Here is a 22,766-nt window from a genome sequence, read left to right on the forward strand (position 1 = left end):
GAAAGTTAGGACCAACTGGTTCCTAACAAAGTTTTGCCAAGCCCTGTTTTAAAAATTCTAGTAGGAAAGTCTTTTATCTGAAAATACAAATCAAACTGGTAGGATTGTTGCTGTAACTGAAAACACAATGTCTTTTTTTCTTTAATATCTGTTTGCAGGACAAGTTATGAATAGTCATTTCCAAAGTCTTATTGATGGCTCAATTATAGTTCACATCGTCATGCATTTGAAATGACAATATCACCCATTCACTGCTATGTGAAGAGTTCACGCCTTCTCATCCCCCAGGGCCTTGAAAGAGATTGCTTGAGATTGCTTACCAGTAAAAGCAGTAGCAAAGCTGAAGTAAATTGAAACTGAAGAGATAACAGGCAAGCACAGGGGTAAACAAGAAGAACGTACTGGCCAAGCAGTTTTGGTGATATTATTCAATCAGTGAAAAAGAAAAACCCGTGGCAAAATAAAGCCTTTTCCACTGCTTCTGTTCAGGGTTCTGTTGTCTTGTTAGTTTCTAAAGCACGAGACATTACAACTGTCTTTTTTCAGAGATGTAGTCCCTCCTTAAATTATCTTTAAAACAAAACCAGATAAAGCTGGAGATGTTCCTTTTGTAAAGAAAAAAAATAATTCAAAAAAACAAGAGGTCATTTCAAATTTTGTATTTATTTGCATTTGTGGTTTACAAGTCTGAGATAAGAATTAGTCTAGAAATTCAGATTTCTTCCCTGAAACAGTCTTTCCAAAGACTTTTCTAAATTACAGAAATTATTTCTCTCCTTCCCTGCCCTCTCCTCCCCCCACCATCTCTTGAGAACCGCCTGAAGGCAAATATAATTGGAACCTTGCACTCGCTACAGACATGTCATGAACAAGAACATAATCCAGGGTCATCAGCAGGCTAAAGCCAGCGCGCTGCCCTGCCATGCAAGATGATCAGTGTTTAGATGATAAGCATGCCTACAGGCCAGCATCGCAGCCAACGCAAGCCTAGCAGACCTGAGAGAGGACAGCTCGCATTGTTCTCAAGCAAAATCTGTTCAGACCATCTAAAAAACAGCTGTGATAGCTCTAAAAGCAAATGTACCTATTCCGCCCCCCCAGTTAAAAGGAAAAAATGTAAGGTCCTAAGGACTGGGGGGGAGGGAAGGTTGAAAGCAAGGATCTGCTTACAGCCAGAGAAGAATATCATTAACTATTAATAACCAAAAGGCTGCAATGCAGACAGCCTGAAATCTGGTATAGCTTACTAAATCACAACTGCATACGAGACCATTATACTACAGTATACCAGTAACAGCTCCACAACCTTGAAATCTCACTTTCAGTGACAGATTCATACATTTATATGACGACCACATAGCACATCTCTCCAGCAATACAGCACTTACTATGATGAGAGCTGTTTGAAGATTCAAAAAGATTTCTTCTAGTTAAACATTCATTTTAACAGTAGGTCCTTCTGAAACCAGATGTTTTGTGCCAAACAATTTACAGAAAATATTCAATAAAGAATAAGTGCAGCTCTTAGGCTGCAGTAGCATCGGGGAGGCAGAGGAAATGCATATCATGCATACCTAACAAAGTTTCTTGACTAGGAAGAAACAATGAATAAGTTTCCTCTGGAAAAAATCCTGTGAAAGCCAGCCTCTTATGCCAGGACAGTGGTTCCAGCTTCCTTCCACCTCACTTCACAAAACTGGCAATCAGTAAGCAATTAATGCTGTATTAGTAAGAAAGGCATGGCAAGATAATTTTGCTGAGTGCCAACTGAGGGGTAGTGGTGTTTGTTTTGGGGTTTGGCGGCGTTTTTTGGTTTGATTTTTTGTTTTTTAATGTTCAGTACACTAGTGGTCTAGGTGGAGCTCTCTATTCATATCTAAGCAAATCAATTTAGCTGATCCCACCCTCTTCCCATTCCCTGGACAGACATTTCAAAACGTATTGATCTGCCTTTTCAGGTGCACTCTTCCTCAGTGAGCTACAGAGTAAATGCTATCTGTTTTCCAGAATGACAGGAGGACAAAGGGCTAGAGGGAAACATGAGCGACTGTCTGCAGGGAGAAGGGCTGGATCACACTGGTGCTACTGTCAGAATATATGATGGGCAATGCCAGGCATCTCAGAGCTGTGAGGAGATGAGTAAAGAGCAAAGCAAGATGAGAATGCCAGTGCTGAAGCAAAGCAGAGATGCTGTCTATGGGAAGGAGAGCTGCAGCTGTTTCAGTGCTGCAGTTAACCCCACTCTCCTCACCACGTCCTTGCTGCAGTTGGTTCAGAGAGCTGGAGTTGTACGTGCCTTTTCCCCTGCTGTCACCCCACTCACAGACTCCACGGAGCAAAAAGGAGGTAGAGTCCAGCCTCTCCTTGCTCAAGCAAAGTGGGTCTCGTGGTTTGGAACATATTTTGTAAGAAGGGCATATTTGATCACAGCTGGTCCTGGTCTCTCAGTCTCTCAGAGTGGAGAAGGCCACACAAATGAGTGTTGCATGAAGACAGAAAATAAAACAGTAAAGAACTATTAACAAAGATTTTTAGTGCCATTCTTAAGTTCATAAATATTTTAGAAATTAACAGGGTTTCAAAGTAATCCATACAAGAAACATGCACCCTCTCCAGCAGTTCCCTGTCCCTCTTGAACCGGGGAGCCCAGAACTGGACACAGTACCCCAGGTACAGCCTCACCAAGACAGAGTAGAGGGGGAGGATGACCTCTCTTGACCTGCTGGCCACACTCTTCTTGATGCACCCCAGGATGCCCTTAGCCTTCTTGGCCACAAGGGCACATTGCTGGCTCATAGTCATTCTGTTGTCCACCAGGCCTCCCATAAAACATATGTAGAGAACTATTTACAAGAGCATCCAGAGCCACAGCAAGAAACATCAGGGTGTAAAGCCGGTTGGGACAGCTCTACAACAGAAACTGCAGATATTAGGAGGATGGTCCACTTAGTAGAACAGAAGTGGGAACAAGAAAGATAATAAATCTGGAGTCATAACCACATAAAAAAAATGCTGCATGTGTTTAAGTGTTAACTTGCTTCTTTCTGGTGTTTTATTTTATTTGGAGATTTGAATGTAGCAATTCACTACCTCTGGAAGTAAAAACCCTGGAAAAAAATGTAAATGTTAACATTTCAAAAAAAACCTCCTTTCTTAGGCCTGAGAAACCAGCACAGCTCACAGTTCCATTTCTTTTTCTAGAACAGAAGCTGGCAACTTCTCAAAGTGTTTGGGATCTTATTATTTTTCCCCTTACACTTGAAGTTAAGCATGCGCATAACATTTTTCCTCCCGCCTTCCCATTCCCATCGAGTTTGGAACTCGGCAGGAGCCTAAAGCCCAACTTTCACAGACACAGGACACCAAAAGACACGAATGATTTACAGCATCTTGCTTAGTGAGAGACAGTGGATACCTACTCCTTGCTCTGAGCTCTGCTGGGCTGGAGTTCAGCAGAAGCCAGGCAACAGCTTTCTGCCCTCGTGGCTGACTAACAGTGGGTGCACAGACATTTTGAGAGGCTCAGTCCAAATCGGAACCTGAGAGCTGTTTCCACTAAAAGATACGACCTGCTGCTCACAAGCCAACGTTCACCGAAACCCTGAATTTGCCATGTCAGAGCTTGCAGGCTCCCTCCAGGAAGATCAGATTCCATGTTTAGCCCTCACATTCAGGAAATATTTGTCAAAATTCTAACATACCCACAGTGGAGAAGTGTAGTCATGCATCCAAATACAAGAAAGGTTATATTTAGAGTACAGGAGATCATTATGAAAAAAGAAGAATGAGAAAAATTTCACGTTGGGAGTGGATAAATCATCTGTGATCATGAACAGCACTGATCACGAGCTATACAGTGGATTGTAGCAGGGCAGCACTCCTCTAAGTAATGCAGTGCCAAATGAAGGAAGCCTTGGGGAACATCAGAAACAAAACAACAAAATTATTTTATCCAACATATGTTTCAAGACTGAAGCTAAAGTACTGGATCCATCTCCAATATCCACATTTTTAAACAGGCTAAAAAAGGAGGAGGATGCAGAAGAGTGCTGAAAAGTTACTGAAAATAGGCAGGAAAATCCATTTAGTGCCATATGCTTAGATTACTAACAAAGAGAGAGAAATGTGACTCTAACTTGCAAATATTACCAGGAAATACTTCACAGGAAAACACCAGATAGTAATAGGCTACTATGACAAAGTCATGACTGGGGCTCTTTCCAGTTTTTTGTTTTGGTTTAGGTTTTTTGTTTGTTTGTTTTTAAAAAAACCTTATCTTTATTCTCTGCCTAGAGCCACAAGTAGGCTGTATTTCTTATTGCCATTAAGATGTCTGCACCGTCAGTAGTTCACAAGTTATATATATATATAGAGAGATACCTAAACTTCATAGAAAAATGGTACGTGATTCTTTTCTTCTTTGGTGTTTGTGAAGGCAAGGTGTATTTGCATCATTCAAACAAATCATCTGCTGAGAAGACGAGCGATAAAGCTCTCTGAGCCACCAGGATCTGAGACTTTTTTCAAAAAATCATCTTTGCATGACAAAAACCTAATGCTACATCAGACAGCTTTTCATTAGCAGAGAGCTAATAAATTGATATCCTCAAGTAATTAATTACGAAGACTCTGGGCAACAGAAGTCTCACAGCAAATATGTACATTCAATTTTCTTAAAGATCTTTTGCCCCAGTATGAGCTCCAGTTTGGGGAAGACAGTGCCAGATGAACTGAGGAACTGAGTTTCTTTCTAACAGGCTGCATATTTGTTCCATTAGTTCTCAGCTGCATTAAGCGCAGTTGACTTTGAAAACCAAGGCAAGCACTAGCAATGATCATTGAGGCTTTGTTGCTTTAAAAAAAGCTCTGTACTTTAACAAAAGGTTATTCATTTTAAAATTTAGCTACATCTCTTTTGTATGGCAAGCCTGCCTCTGGACAGCACTGGAGGATTCCAAGATCTCATGGACTTTTCAATCTGTAAATCACAAGGTTTTTGCTCAAGTACTAAAACTGAGACTCAAAATAACAACAGCAAGACTTTGTAGCAGGCAGCAGAGCAGTGAGAGGGGAATCACAGGACTTGAAATTCACCCTCTTGTGCTTCTGAATAGGAAATACAATGCTATTTTAACAACAATGATTAATCACTAACAAAGGAAAATGGATTCACTACTCAGAGCCTTCAAATCAAGTTTAAATGCCTTTTCTTGGAAATATGCTTGCGCTAAATGTATTTTGAAAACCCAGCAAGACAGTGTACAATAAAGCTTCATAGCCTCAATTATTCAAGAGATCACTGTTACTAGATCATCTAAATGGATTACTTTTACTGCCAACAGCACTGAACACTAATCACGGCTCAGGATTTCACTGTGCTATATACCGCACTGACAAGTAAATAGACATTTCTAACATAAGAAACCTAGATTTTCCTTTTTATGACTAGTTTCATCAATAAACCAGAACAGAATATACCAGCAAGCGCCAGTTACACAGGATCTGCAGCTGTCTTGCATCTGCAGTGCAGCAGTTCATTTGCCTAAGTAAACTCAAGAGTTTTGGTACTTAACTGGCAACAGATTTATTAGCCTAGAGTGCCACATTAGCGAAATCAACCCTGGAAGAAAGGCAGGCAAAGACCAGCTAAGAAAACGTTAGAAAGGAGTTTGACAGAGGGTGAACACGAACACAAGCAGCACCTGAGCACTGAAACCTCAAAGTTACTGCAACCTACAAATTTGTCAAAATTCTCCATCAATACATGACAACTGGTTAAACTGTGAGCAGAACTGATGGTGAATAAGCAGATTACTACTTAGCACAAAAGATCATAAATCAGTTTATGTTTTTGTTTTAGAGGGGTCTCTTTTGCACAAAATACTAAGCTGGCTCCCGTCCCAACGCTTAGCAGCTACATTAGCGCCAGACAATGGCTTGCCAGCACATCTAATGCCACCACAGTAAACACATTCTGCAACACAGACATCAAAATCCTGGGATCTCGCACCTGCACTTTCCAGAATGTAACATTCCTCGTCCAATGCATTACAGGCCTAACGGAAGCTAAGCAGCCGCTGTAACAGTGGAGCTCATTAAAGAGACATTTACAAAGCACAGAAATATCCATCTGCCAGAGGGGGACATCACTCGGAAAATAATAATCTCTGTGCTCTCTGCCCTGATTCACAAGAGAAACGTATAAAACGTATTCCAAAATGTGAGCCCGGGAACAAACTTCACTGAATACCACAAACCATGAACTCAGTAGACATAAAGTGCCATAAACACAGCAATTTTACTCCCCTCCATGTTCCAAACATCAAACTACGTTATTTTTCTTTCCCTGTAAGATAAACTTGCTTCAGCACTTCTTTCACTCCCTCTTCCCATCCCTTCATCCCCATTGCTTCCATTTCAAAGACAAAGACTTGGACGCTGAAAAGCTTGTCCAGTTTCTCCCCACCACCTACACAAAACATTTAGTAACAGTTTCTCCACCTTTGAAACTTGGTTTGCCTATAGTCACACGATAACATGCATCTTTCAAGGGGTCCTATTTTTTCTTCACATGTTTGCCAGATCTAGATGATCTGCCTTCCCAGTTGCCCTTTCAATTGACAGCCTACTCATATATATACACAATGTAAACACAGGATACAAAAGCTGCCATCAATCCAGTTCTTAAAGGCTCTTCCTTACAAAGGTGGATTACCTCCTATCATAGCAGGATAAGGCAGAAAAACTTCACTGATTCTGAGCAGTGAATTGAAGAAAAGCAGAATTTTGATTTAGTTACAGAACTAGCTTATGCTCCCACTCATGGTTCGGTACATCTGCCTCTAGGGACCCAGATGCTGCAACAGAATCTATCCATACATCCAGTTCCTCCGATCACGCTCTTTGACAAAACCCTGTGTAACCATCATTACTACCCTTCATCACCTAGTGGGTCTACCTTGTTTAATCACATTGATACTTCAGATGATCTTTTTAGGAACCTGTGACCAAACCAATTTCCCATTTTTATTTAAGCACAGAAAAGAGAGAAAGACTGAGAAATAAGTCTAGAGAATGTCTATTTTAACATCTTGTGATGATACTTAAGGCTATCTTGGTTTTTTTTCAGGCATACCCATTTTCAGGACTCCTACATCTCAGCCTGAATCCCTGAATTATTACAACCCACTCTTGCGAGTGGGAGTTGAAAACGTGGAAAAAAAAATAAAAATCTTCTTTTACATATCCAGCTTTGGTTCTTCTGAAAAACACCAGCCCTGTAGGCTTAATTAAAAACAAAGGGGCCAAACAAAAAAAAAAAGCAGAGGAAAAGAAAACAACCAAGGGATGACAGAGTCACTGGTTTAACAGCACTCAAATTCCCTGCCAAGACACAAAATTCTTTCTGTTCCTGCCTATTTTCCCCAGACACCTCCACCTCCTCTTCCCCATTAAACTAAACCAATATGTTCACACAGTTAAGCATTCCAATAACTCGGTCAATATAAAATATTCATAGTAGCCCCAAATCTATCAAATTAATATCAGTATTCCCTTTCAATTCAAGTGGCATAAAACCTATAAAACCTCAGAGGACCACAAGCACACCGATGTTTTTGCTTCCCCTGGCAACTCTGTAAGGTTGTCCTCCTGTGGAAGAATTAAGAACTAAGTCATGAGGGCATTTAATGATAGCACAGTCCAATTTCACCATGTTTTACCACTTTCACAGGTTGGAGATGTTAAAACAAGAAGGTGTCACAAACCCTACTTAACACCTACAATTTTGTTAGGCAAAACTGAATGAATACAAATCAGAACATATGGAGCATTTCTTCTGTCTTTCTTGATGCAACCCACAGAAGTGATTAGCTTGGCTTGTGACCAATTTGACATCTTGACAAATTAGTCAGTTCCTCACAGAAAAAGGATCTCAACTATTACATGTTTAGGCAATCCAGGTTAATTTGATTATTACTCAACTCCTCTGCCACTCCCAATTATTCAGATCTCTACAACTAAGTGAAAACCAAGAGGTCTTTGCCACATCTATAACATAAAACATAACTCATAACACAACTGATATATGAAAAAGCCTGCTGGCAACTCAAGTTGCCACCACCCCTTGTCATCAAGATGTCAGTGACTGTGGGCCTACTAAATCATCAGAAAAACATTCAAATAAAGTGATTTCAAAGCCTTTAGAACTAAAAAGCTATTGTTAGCATCCAAACGTTCTGCAATCAGTATTCACTCGAACTTTCACTAGAAATACTATAAAGGTACCCTGGTTCCACTTACCTCTTAGTTTCCTAGACCACAAATGGTCTGCACACAGTTCAAAAGTCACTAGCATAATCCATTTCAGAAAGTATTTCCCGAGTTCATACAACAGAAACAGAAGATGCGTGATGGAAATGAAAAATACATTCTCTGTGCTGGGGGAGAAAATAAGTCCAGAATGTACTTAAAACAGGAGCTGGATCAGACTACTTAGCACAACCCTATGGTTATGGTCACAAATACCATTTAAACTCACTCACTGACACTAACTTGCATAGTTTGCACCCTCAAGCACAACATGGCTAAGAGCTTTCAGTGTTCGTCCCAATACTGTTTCTATCAACTCCTCCAAGGTTCTTACCCTCAGACCTATATTTAAGGTTACCTAGGTTCTTATCTCTCTTATTACATCTTTTTTTTTCCTTTGCACTTCACAAAACTCTGCTCCACACACATCATCTCACAATGCTGCTACACAATAATCGTTCACTACGTCACACCAACAGCATCTATCTTTTCTACATCATTCTGCCTCCTTTCTCTATCAATGTAATTTACTGGGGTTTGGTTTCAAAGTCTTCAAACCCAGCTAGAACATGCAAGTCCTGCTTCTGATCCATACTTAACAAAAACCTCTGTCATTGGCTGCTTTAAAAAAAAAAAAAAGGAAAAAAAAAAAAGAAAAAACAGTTTCAAACTGCCACCTTCGAGTTTTATCCCTGGCTATCCTTCATGTTTGACAGACATAAACACCGGTAGAGCTATTTTGTTATACACGTCAAAAACCTCTCCTGCCTCTCCTCTCTCACAAAATTTCCCAAAGGTTAGGCTGCTGTACACAAACACCACATCATTATAACCTCATTTCAGTTCCTTGTCCTTCTGGATTTCATAAACTCTGAGGCACAGACAATTTTAGTTCTGTGTTTGCACAGCACCTACCACAGCGAGGTCTTGGTCAAAGAGTGTCCCACAAAGTAAACAGAGTTGCATGGACACAAACACAGTAATCTCAGCAATTCCAGCACTAAGACTTGGCAGACGTTTATCACATGATTCACAGTCTATTTACCCTAAAACATCTCAGTCTTACCTTCAGACAAAGAAAGTCACATAAGTCACATACACACAAATTCATTTTTGAAGTTAACCCCCCCCAAAACTTTCAGATCACCTTCAGCAAAACCACACCTCTACTAAATCTTTGCTCCACTGATTACCCATAGAACTAAACAGCCAACAGACCTGCACAGCCATCTACTGCTAACAAAAGCAGCCTTTTTTAAAATGAGCAACCAACAGCTTTACTAGGTTTGAGCTTCACATTAAAAATAGAAGTTATTAGCTAGTTAACAATATCTTATTGCCTGAGAGAAGGGAGGTTTACTGTAAGTCTTCCAACTGTGAGGACAGGACAAGACGTTTACGAGAAGCCTGAAGCACTCTGACCATGGAAAGATGCAATAAAAAGATGAGCTATATTTGAATTTCTCCTTAGATCACATCAGTGGAGTAGGCAGGGAACAGGAAATGCTAAACAGGACTAGGACAACATCAGATGGAGTGTTTTGCACGAGATGAGAGATGATTAAAAGTAGTGTCAATAACTTTGACTCATGCACCCAGAAAGAAGAGAGTCTAATCTTCTCCTATTTATACTTACATGACAGTGAGACACCCTCTCCCTGCATAACAGTTACCATTGCCAGTTTTCTCATGCTGGCTACCTTGGTGGTTTGATATTTCTAACATTAGAAGGTAAGAAAAAAACCACTGAATGCAGCAAGGTGCATGGCTATGTTATTTTATAGCACTCATTTCAAAGCACATCCACAATGCCTTTTAATTAAAATGGCCAAGTATATTAACTGCTCTGTGAAAATGTTTAAAGATTTCTTTGTAATTTATTTAATACATTACAATCTGCAGAAAAAATTTTGATGCATCTTTTTCCCAGGTGTGCATTTCCCAGAATGCACACATACTTTAAGTTATAAACCACTGCAAGTTTGAGACAACGTCACAGGCTAACCACCCTTCAAACTGTTAACCCATTTGGCATGACTCTGCTAAAAGAGGAATTTATTTTGTTAGTAAAAATCTTCCATTAAGGTATTTGAGCAAATATTTTCCATTTTAAATAATGTTAATAAAGTGCTGGGAAACAGTTAAAAGGACAATAAGGAAGCAACTTAACAGCATATATTGCTCCTAGTCCATCATTACTGCTCACAATGCTAATCCCCACCACTACTACCAGTGCTGTACACCACAGAACCACAACCATAGCTCTCTTCTCCCAACCAACGATACCAACAAAACATAGCAGAGGTAAAGTCCTGCATACTCCACAGCACAAGTACTACAGCAGCAATTTTCAAGTTCCGTAGCAAAGTGGATATATTCATTTTCTTATGAAACGCCTCTAGTTTTGCCAACACTAGTAGACAGTATCTCATTGCCGCACAATTATTTTTATTACTTTCTTCTACTATTTCTAGGTATATATTTTTTCAAGCATGTTTTCCCATCAAGACCTCCCCACTAACTTTAAGCTACTACCAGATTTCAGAAGATCTGAAAGTTTCTGTCCACACATGAATTTCTTATGAGAGGCTTGCAAAACAAGTGACTTGCAAATCTGTACTCTTCACTGATGGCAAGCCAGCTGCTTGCTCAATCAGCACGCCTGCAGTTCCAAACCTTGTGCTGCCATTTCCCAGCTGACAGGCCCAATAAAGAAAGGTACAGGATGTGGGCAAAGCCAACAGCAATGCAGTGAAGAAAGCATCCAGTAGCTTTCAGTGACACACTCGCGTATTTAAGTCAGACACCATTGTTTTCTAAGCTTCGAAGGGAAAAAAACCCAACCCCTCCACACTGAAAGAAAAGGTTAGTTTTGTAGCTCCATTGGTTCAGACAATAAGCTCACATTGCAGAGAGTTTGAATACCCTGAGGGTGGATAAAGCTGCAGTCAGAGTTTGCACTTTACTAGACATCTGATAAACTAATCCCCATCAAGGCTACATGCCTGTTGGAGCTCTCATAACTAACAGAATTCAACAGCAGCTTTAGTTAAAGATCAGCTGGAAGGGCAGCCAACCAAGCAGCACAGACTCAGAGACAACTTGACTGCATTAGCACAGACACACTCAGAATCACTCTTCTGTGATCCACAGGTAGTCCTGTCCAAACCTACCAGAGTATCAGGCAACATCTCCCTCCACAATATGTATTAGGGAAGCAGTTTGTAAGACCTAACTTTCCAACTCCCGTAATTATGCTGCTGTGTTATTCCCCACAGTACTTAGATCAGCAGCCTACAGTTATCTACCCCGGCTACCATTCAATAAAGCAAGGTTTAAACTCAGGCTCTCCATCCTGTACATGCAGTCCCATGGATGAGCAGCACATTACAAATGAGTCTCCCTCACAGTGAAAATCTGCCAAGTAACAAGTAGATGCAGGTAAATCCTGGGGAGAGAAGGAAACAAAGCAATTAAGATGAGCTGCAAAAAACCTCAGTTCTACAACTGTCCTGAGAAATGCCAAACTGACAGCCTTAGGAACAAGAACTGCACATGCCCCACGCTATGATTAATGAAACAGCAAACAGCAATATCAGCTTCACCTCTACTGACTTTAAATAATCAATGCTTTTTGAGATTTTGTTTTTCCGAGTTTAAGGAACCATTACCTTTGAGTAAACTGCAAACGAGGGTATCGAACGTCAACATTTAGATTTTTCTTTACAGATTTCTTAATGTTTCCTTGCGTTAGAGAATGGACCCACTGCTTTAGCAGCCAGAAGCCTCACAGGAAAGGATGCTGGCTTTTGTGCAGACAAAAAGAGCTCTCCTTTTGTCAATTTATATTAAACTACGTATGGGTTTCTACATCTAAACCATCATGTCCTCTTTTCTTTCCTTGCCTCCTCTGATGATTGACCCATACACTTTAGTTCCTGTATGTGCCCATCCAGTCTTTCCATAAGAAGCACCGACCAAAGAAAGCTCAAGAACTGATCAAAAGGTTTTCAGCAAATTAAAAAAAAAAAATTAAAAAAGTGTTCTTTTCCATTCTTTCCCTCCACCAAATACTGGCCAGCTCTGCCCAAAGATCCCTAAGGACCACCGTGCATGTGCTTACATCGTCCTCTTCTCAACTGAAGGCATACTACTTAAAGCATAGGCACGCTGAACTCCAGATCAAAACCAGACTTCTGTAAGTAAGGAAGGAAAAACCCAGACGCAGAACTAATTGCTCACTTCCACTGAAGCACTAAACTCTTTCAAATATACCAGTAAACATTCCTGAACTCACAAGTTGCACTTACCTGGAAATGGGTAGGCTACCATAACATAAAACACATCTTAGAAAAAAAAAAAACCAAAATGGTATTGACTGCCTCAGCACACAAGCCTAAAAACCCTCCAGAGATACAGGCTTCATCCATTTCAACGGTAACAACTGAAGAGCCCTATTATCAAGTTCTGCCATTATTTTACTCTTTATTGCTCATTATTTTAGCAGAAAAGTAACATATGGGCAAACTTAAGACTTAACTTGTATTCTGTTTATCACATTTGAAACCAGTCAGTGGGCAGCAATCAACTTTGCCATGTTATTGAAACATGAGACATGTTCAAATATATCTGAAAGCTAAAATATTTTTTAAAAATAATCAAAATTCGGTAACAGAAAATCCACTCAACGTCAAAAAAATTTTGACAGAGGGAAAAAATATGCCAAAGTGTACACACACCTCTCACTTTACCAGGACAAAACGCTATTACAGAACCAAAAAAAAAAAAAAATTTAAATAGCATCAGCAAGCCATTTTTCCAAGTGTCAACAGAAATCCAAATCTTTCCATTTAAAAATATAAAAATCTTTACAATGCTTTATGAAAATACTACATTCAGTTTCAAAAGAAACCATCTGATAGAATTAGAAAGTACGTTATTCAATGAATAATTTATCAAACAAGATTTTTCATTTTATACTTTATGTAGTCTTAGGCCTGAGACTCAGTAAATTGAAATTTTGTAAAAAGCTATAAGTAACAAAAGGAACAGATTAATCTAGACTACAAATTTCTGAAGGAAAAAAATACGGTAAAAAGTAGCAAAACACTTGACACATTTTCTATTTGTATAAAGATATTGAAATTTCTTTCAATGAGCCAAAAATTGATTATCCCTCTTAAAAGATCATGCAGAAGGAGATAAGTACCCCGTTATACAGAAAAGCTACCCATCAAGTTAAGAAGTGGTCATGACATTGTCTAAAAATATTCACATCATGTTCTGACCTATATACAAATGTTAAAATATGACAGAATACAGAAGGATCAGGTATATTTAGGACAGCCCACCTGGATTAATAGTTAGCAAGCCAGAAGTATTTCATTACCACCCCCTTGCCTTTTTTTTAAAAAATAAAAAAAATAAAAAGGCGCTTCACATACTGCTTAACTGTTACTAACTAGATCACCACCATGGTTTGAACTTTCACTTGGGTATACTAAATATAAATGGACCCGCAAAAGACAATTTGGTTACCATACTGGGGGGGGGGGGCGGAAATCAATTCATCAATATACTCCAGTAGATAAATAAATTTACACTATTGAATTAAATCTATTCAGAATAACCTGCAGAAAGGAAATAATGTAAAGATATGCACCTCGGTGTAGACAGCCATTTAAGATATGCTAACAAACCGCGCATTCTCTGAAATAGTCTGGTTCGAACAGACATTTAATTTGGACAGGGTTGGTACAGACTGACAGACAGAAGAGATACCTCTGAGTCTCTCGGGTTAAGAAACAGTAAAGAAAAAATGCTCTGAAAAGCAATTCAGAAAAAGAAAATATGCTCTGAGAGAGGAGTATGAAGTAGTACAGCACAGTTAATAAAATTATGAGTGGCATGCAAATGGCAAACAAGGAGTGACTGTTGACTTGTACCTCACAATGCAGGAACCAAAGCATGTCTGAAACAACAGCAAGCAATCCCAAGTACAACGCACAGTTAAAGCCTGACCCTTCTTTGTCAGAGAATATTTAGAAGTTCACAGGGACTCAAAAAGGTTTCCTACGAATTCATTTAGCAAAAATCCAGCAAGGGCTACAAAACCCAAAGACCTCTGCTGGATGAAGTCCCTGAGCTCCAAATCACCATAAGGAAACATTGAGGAAGTGCAGCTATGTGCCAGAATTGTAGAGGTATGACAGCTCTTAAGACCACAGTACCTCATTCACATTCAGTCTTTGACTACATCGGCTTCTGTATTTTTGACTGAAATGTTGGCACTAGACTACTGTTAGATCCTAATTCTTTAAATATCACCCTAGGTCTATAGCCCAATAGTCATTAACCTCTTCCCTAAAAACTGCTCGCACCATGCTTTGCTTGCACATACTCACTCCTGCCTTTGATGATGACCAAGGCTTTGAAATTGATGTCTTTGAGTTTTGCTTTAGGAAGAATTAGGATGCAAGAAAAACTACAGATTAATGACAAACTCCAGTCTAAGAGTTCACTACTAATTTCCTGTCACTCTTTTTCCAAGATTTTCTATACTAACCAAACAGCTTAAATCACGTATTTCTTATTATTATCCCACCAAGTTTCTTTGTCTGTTTGATAACGGCTTTTAGGTTGTTTTGTTTGGTTTTAAAAGGTAGTAAGTTCACATTCTGTGTTTCAGGAAAGAAGAGAAGCGAAGAGCATGAAATAAGGAAATAAGCTGGATGATTGTTTCAAAACAAAATGTCTTTGCCATCATTCATCCAAAATACAGCTTTCCAGTCCCACCTTATCACACACGCAGGACCAAAGAGATTTGACTTGGGCCACCTGGCAATGACTCAGCAAGCGTTCTCTCTTTCATTGAGCAATCACACTCCAGATTTTAAACCATCATTTTATTAAAGAATCCTGTTCCCTTACCAAAGAAGTAAAACCCTGGTGAGTCAACTACTACAGTGTCTACATAGCAGTAAGTCACTTGCAGTGAGGCTTAACAGCAATCATTTCAACATCTGCATTAATTACAGTGCTGATCAGAACACTCAAAAAGATCATCATATTTATGCAGAAATATTATATGCAGTATTTTACTGAGGCATCACAGGTGTGTTCATTGTATTCATTTTAACATATAGATGCTTAAGTTTCCCTCAAAGCATCTGGTTGCTCATCTGTCCTTCCAAAACTTGCCTTTGCAAGTAAGTACAGCATCAACAGACATCAAACGATCATGTTATGCGTTATTCTGAACGGATATTTCCTTATTCAAGTGAAAGAATATATTATTCATACTGAGTGAATAAGTATCATTAATTCAACTGCAGCAGAAAATCTCTGCATTACAGCTGAGCAGGTTAGGATGCATTTACTAGTTACAGTGACTGCAACCCTCACACATATTTAAGCTAGTTTTCACCTACTTCTTTCAGGGCATGGTCCAGAGACACTTCTGGAAATGCTGCCAACTTAAGTTGCTCCTACCCTCAGCCATTTGCCTCTGATTGATCCCATACCACCTCCTCAGCCTCAGTACAACTGCTTGAAGTGCCATATGGTGAATGGATCAGGAAACTGCTCAGGGTTAAAAAAAAATTAAGCCAGCAGTGCCACCAAGAGAAATGTTTGTGGAACCACAGCCTCCAAAACTTCTCAAAACGTTGCCATGGGAGGGTCAAACTAAAAGTCTTAACACTGGCCCTGCACCTTTTGTGCCCATGAAGTTCTGAACAGCATACATGAATTAGCTCAAACACAGTTTCTGTAGGTACGTGGAGGCAACTTCCTCACGGGAAGATTAAGTTGCTCCACTCCACTTAATTCTGCAAAGCGGTAACAGTTGTTTAAAGCAAAATAATTTAAGAAATCAATGAAAATATTTTTAAGAAAATTACTAGAAAGCAAAACACAGCAAAATGTCCAAGATTATTCTGGTTCCCCTGCTCTCATTCCATCTCATAATATGAAAGCCAGTGGCGCATGGGAATAACATTAACTAGTAGTAACTTTCTGGATAAGTCACTATAATGAAGCAACATAGCATTAGTTTAGCCTAGAATTCTCCACCAGCTTCAAAGAACAAGCTGGTTATGTGTCTCCAAGTAGAGCAGGCCTCAGCCCCCACCTAGCAGGACTAGGAGAGAAGCCAGCCCTACAGCAACACCAGATGTCAGTGCCCAAAGCACAAAAGTGGGCAATAATAGCATGTTACAGCAGCATCTCTTCCAAGACAACCACCTTGTTGCCAACGTCAGGTAAACTTCTCACATGATCAATACTTACTTTCTTCCAGCAGAAGCAGCTTACTGAGTCCTATTGAAAGGGAAGGTCAATCCTGATCCCAGCAGAGATTCAGGATCACTGATGGAATGAATCATCTCTACAATCTGCTTGCAGTAGGACCGGAAGATTGAGCTTGGTTTTGGACAAATTTTGAAAGTACCACTTCTAAAATTCACTCAGTTTGACATTAACGAAGAGTTCTGCTGTTCTCAAGCAGGTTTTGAGATCTTGGCATGTACACAGAAAGAATGGCTTCTTACAAAATGACCACTCATTCTTTAAAACCCTTTAAACTGCCTATGCCCTGTTTTCCTGAGACACCTCCAAAGATTCACACAAAGTTCTAGAACAAGAAGAATGGGATGTAATGCAAGTGTGGACTAATACATGATTTGTATGCATGGCACATAAAAGGCAAAAGCGAATGCTTTTTTGATTAAGAAAATACCTGAATATCTCTTAAAGCCTCCTGAAAGATTTACGTATAGGATCAAGCCTCCCTTTTTCCATATTTAATCACTGCTGCATACTTTGCAACTACGCAGCAAATTAATAAACTGATTAATCCCTAGCTTGGGACACCTAAATTCTGTTTGCAATCTTGACATTCAAACAAACCTTCCTCAAAATCCATCAGTGTAAGTATATTTACCTGTTGATCAACATCATATTCAGGCTTCTATTAGTACAAAGCAAAGACAAGGGAAGGGCAGAGTATAAACCATTGAATCCTTGCAGTCAATTTCATAGGAGCACTCCTGTGTTTGATCTTTTTGTCAAATTACTATGAAAGAGACACTCCTTCCTGAACACTAACTGAACTAACTCTGGAAGACAGATGAGGTGACATTCACAGGCACAGGATAACAAGCTCAATCTTATTAGAAACACAGAAAGGAAATAGGAAGTTTTCTTTACTGCTGAGCCAAGAAAAGATCACCCAGCTGATACGCACCAAAACTTACAAGACTCTTGTTGGCTTCAATACTGATACAGAACAGTAGAAACAACTGAAAATTGTCTAAATCCCTGTTACATTTTTGAGCTTCTCCCACTCCTTTCAAACCAACTTCAAAACACACAAAATGCATCCTATAACAACATTCGTTGTCTGGATGCAGAGGCAGCAGTGATGTGATAAACTCTGGCATGTTTTTAGCATCATCTCCAATAGCTGGAGTAAATAACGTGACAGGCTCCTCACCAACAACTTGCTCTTCATCTTTAACCCAGATGCTAGCACAGAAACATGTAGTATTTTTAAATTCCATTAACCACCAATAAGCTATGCACAACTAGTTTAAAGCATATTTCTTTATTTATTTCATACATTATTTTACTGAAGATTTTTCTGCATCTTCCAGTTTATTTCAAGGTTAATGAGACAAAGCTGCAGAGCATGTACTTCTAAAATAAGGAATGAAAAAAACCTACTTCGTTCTTAAAAAGATTAGCTCAAATGCATTAAAAAAATAAATATGTTCAGTTTCTCCTTGTATGCTAGCTTAATGAAAGTAAAACAGAGGACAACACACAAAACACTGCAGTAAAAATCAGTATATGGCAGAAAACAAATGTAATTTACAGAAGTGTGACTCTGTGTGACCGTATCGCATTCAGAAAGTTTGGGAATGCAGAAGCAGGAAGATTAAAACAATTACAAGTCATAAAAAGACTGGGTAAGACCAGCTCCACACAGACGGAAGGCAAATTTGACTTCATCTTTTAGTGAGAAACCATTAGCATATGGAGGACTTCTCTAAAACATCTTCTTTTATTTTCAAATTATCAGCAATTATTTCAAATTATTTTCATGTTATCTGGAATACAGTATTGATAGGTTTCCATTACATTTTGTGAACTTCCATTTTACTGCTAAGCGAGTGAAAATTTAGTTAAAATAGACACAAAGTCTGCTACTATTCTCTTCAAATGGTTTTACCAGACATACAGATTTTTAACAATTCCTTGGTTTTAAATTACCAAAGATGAGATACTAAAAACAAAAAATACAGTTTACCAAAATTATTAATGTATTGCCTCCCCCATGATATCTTACTAATTTTATTTTAAACAAAAATCACACATCTGCTTCAACTATCACTAATATTTAGGTTTTTATGAAGGATATCTAACATAGTGATTTATTGCCACAATATATTTCCCTATGCCCAATTACTTGATGTAATGTCTGCCTATCATGAGACATTACAGACTACCAAAGTACTCAATTCTTGATTTTGTCTTCCAATCCATGGACTTCATGACAGCAAAGTTCACACATCAATAAGTAAGTACTTAGAAATCACTGCAACTTACAGCTATACCTTTTATTAAGGGTTGCACATTATGTGCTTAAAAGCTTATTTCCATTTTCTCTTTCATGCGGAGAAAATATACAGCTGAATATATGACTATATTCAATATACAACTGCAGGACCATCAAAAGCCACAGAACTCTGAAGCACTTCCGGTAAGCAAAATAATTTTAATAATTTGATTTACATTTTAAAAGGTTTACTCCTCTAAATAAGCACTTTTTAAGCACAATGTAAGAAAACACCTCTGCCATCACTATGTCAAATCCTGGAAGTAGTGATTAAATAGACATTTTGCAACCTCTGACCCAGAAAGCAATTCTTATGGGACAGCAAAGACCAGGAGATCATATGGCATTGACTCCACCTCTTTCCTCCCGGCCAGTCCTTTATTTACCCAGAGTTATCACTGCAATCAGAGCAGGACACAGGCTTTTCCAGGCAGTTAGCAGTAAGGAAAAATAGAGTTCCCAGCTTCCTCTAATAACACCCACTGCTGCTAAAGCGGAAAAATAGTTATAAGTTCTCTCAACGACTAGTGAAACGCACACACACATATATATATGTATATGCAACTTTTTTTTTGCTTGTATTTTTGATTTTACATAAATGCTCTTCATGCAACAGGGATGTTCAAGAATGAAAGATCAAGAGATCTAACCATCAGGTTGTGACTCACACCATGAAAATCATCAAGAAAACTCCTGGATTAAATTTTATACATTGCACACCTTGTACCTGTGTAGCAGGTGTTTTTAAACATCTGTAAACATTACAGGATGACTAAGAGGCATGGGTTCCAAATCCTGGCAAGAAGGATCTGCATGTAATGGCAACCACATTCATCTTCCAGAAGACCAACAGCACTCGCAACCAGTGTTAGTTCTTCTCACCATATTCCCCAATAACAGTGAATTAATAGGAAAGCTGAGGAAGGCAAAATTTCCATAAAACAGGCTGAGAAAGAGACACTTTGATACTGTCCTCTTTCTTTGTAAAATAAATAAATAAATCCATTTTAGGAACAAACATAGACTACATATCAGCTACATTCCAATCATGAAAAGTTTAAGGAAATAGTAATTTAACATACTTCTATGGAGTAGGAGAGACCTATCAAGAAGAAAATACTGGATAACTGAGTTCTTTGCTTCATTTTCTTACCAGGACAATAATTTCAACTACAAAATAATTCATTAGTTATGAAAATACAACCACGAAACAAACTTAGCAGCGTACGAAAACTGGAGTCTTCATTTGCCTGCTCACCAGCAGAGAGAAGCTAGTCCAGCCTTCAGGTCTGGAGTTCCTGATTTAATGAGTAGCTCTGTTTACAGCAGAACTAATGAAGCTTGGTTTCCTGCGGATTTTCTCCTACAAGCCCTGTGGCCACTTAACGTTAATTACGTCAGTTGCCACTAAGCTTGCCCATGTCTCCCTAAGATCCTTCAGCTCATAAAACTCTCCATTTGTCCATATATTCCCATATCCAAATGCTTACACTTGCTCTCATGCTTTTGTGAACGCTCAGCTCTTTCTCATGCCCTTAAACCCACCTTCACATACCATCAGCTCCATCCCCCATCACCTACCTATCTGTACGGGGCTAAGCAAGAGGCAGCATATGCTGTAGTTGGTTTGAAGCTCGGTGCATGCTGGTTGGCCAGCTGGAGACCACCTCTTTGCTTCCAGGAGGAGCGCACAAAGTGCCGTGACCTCCTTGCCTTTATGGTTTTTTGGGAGGAGGGCTCTCACAGCCCCTCCAATGTCAGCTTTCAACAGAATGGAGAAATGTAGTCTTTCTCAGACCTCTCCCTGCTCTTAAATTGGTTGAAACTGACTGGGGGGGTTCACAATTATTAAGGAAGAAAAGACACAAAGGCAATGTAAATGATCTTTCCTTCCAAAGTAAAGATTAAAAGGTAACTCAGCTCCGTCTGGTTGCAAAGCGTCTTGAAAATGCCCACAGCTGCCCTCCTCCCTTGCTGCAGATGAGGGCATCTTCTGTATTTCTACAAGTCCATCCCACTCAGAAGGACCAGGGATACACAAAAATGACAAAAAGTCAATTTCAACATTTTCATGCCACACCCTGCAGGCAGCAATGAAAGTGTCAACAAGAATTACCATTTCACTCCACTGACGAGTAGCAGAAGGGTCTGGAGCTATTCACAGGGATGGCCACCTCAAAAGGAAAGCCAGGGAAGGATAAGAGCAGCGCTCACTCCAGCTAGGACAGTACACGTGGAACCCAGGCTAACAGAAAAATGCCCTTGTCCTTCACCCGGGGCATGGGAAGAGGATACTTGTGTTACCAAATATCAACTAATGACAGGTTAATGTTCATTACCAATGCAAAAGGAGAGCCTAACCCACAGAAACTACCTGTTGCTAACAGAAACCTTATCATTTCTTCCTCTACCCACTCCCTTTGGGATCTATACTCGTTTGTACCTTGGGGACAAAGAACACGTAACACAAAAACCAAATATTGCACTTAGAAGGGGCAATGATGCTCCAGTAGTTAAGTACTAGTCTGCGACTCGTTAGACCTAGATAGTATTTCCAAAACCTTCCCAGGCTTCCAACACTCCTAGGTGAGACCAGGAATGTATCAACATAGCATAATGCAGTGCTGTGCAGCTAGCTGGAATAACAGAAGGAACATGGCCACGTTAGCACTGCACTGCACCCAAGCTGAAGTGCAGGCTGGAGCATCCATCCTGCTTCTCAGGTAGTTTGGATCTATCCAAATGGCACTCCACTACAACACACAGGCATACCCTTAGTCATCCTGCCTCAGAAACCAGCCATAACACGACAGTTCTTCCCTAAATTACCAAGGGTTGTAACGAAAGAGTAACTGAAGAGAAAAACACTCTGATACCAAAGTTAGGAAGTGGAGCGAGTACTTAGAACAGGCAGCACACATTATCTGTTTAACGTAACAGATACAACCCCTGAAATGCCTCGTTTTAGCACCCTTTCTCTCTTTATGTCAGCTCTGCCCCTAGAGTTTACAAATTACGGCTCTGTCTTGTAAATGTTAGTAAACATCTCCTTAAATGTTACTCTGTTTCCATAATTGTATATAGATTCTAGAGAATACTACCCTGCAAGAATAACATCCAAAATAGGTTCTAAAAATAAAGCATTCTAGACAATTCTCACATATAACCAAAGGTTGAAAACACAGGCCATTTCGTAAAGAAGGGCATGAACAGCACACTACTTGAATTATAGCTGGAGAGTGGAGGAAAAAAACCAACCCACAATACAGTAAAAAAGTAGCATTTTAAGTGTCACATACACTCTGTTTCTAAAACAAAGCTGAAAGCCTGAGATATACGAAAGAAAGAATTCTTAATTTTGTGAATCACATTTCTCACACCAAGCAAACAATAATCACTAAAAACAGGCAATTGTTTGCTTGATGAGTTTGTAAAAAACGCAACATTCCACCCCAAACCGTGTTCGGCTGTGAACGCCTCCCCGTTACCAGCAGCAATATGGATTGCCCAGCACAGTTCGGTGATTCCTTTTTTCAGCCTACGTAATGCCCATTTACATAGTCGTGATATTTTTAAACGTGCCTTCAGAAGCACCAAATAACACAAAAACATGGAAGGAGACAAACCACTGCAGTAACGTAGCACTCATTCGACCACAGAATTCACAAGTAAAATAACGACCGAGTCCAGGGAGCACAATAAAACTCCATTTTACAGATTATGCATTCAGAGCACTAACCCAAGGAAATCCTGGTCGTGTCCGTCCCCCGTCCCCCCTCCCCCAGTGAGAGTGTGCCCGAGCACAACAGCACATACCCTAGCTCCTTCGCCACCCTCC

The 22,766-nt window shown here is 39.5% G+C and overlaps 1 protein-coding gene across 1 annotated transcript in view; it reads right to left on the reverse strand.

Annotated features, from left to right (window-relative positions):
* JMJD1C (jumonji domain containing 1C) overlaps positions 1-22,766 on the reverse strand; it is a 166,716-nt gene that overhangs the window by 143,075 nt on the left and 875 nt on the right. The window lies entirely within an intron of this gene.

Source organism: Chroicocephalus ridibundus, chromosome 6, assembly GCF_963924245.1.
Source record: "Chroicocephalus ridibundus chromosome 6, bChrRid1.1, whole genome shotgun sequence".
In the NCBI taxonomy this organism is placed as follows: Eukaryota; Metazoa; Chordata; class Aves; order Charadriiformes; family Laridae; genus Chroicocephalus; species Chroicocephalus ridibundus.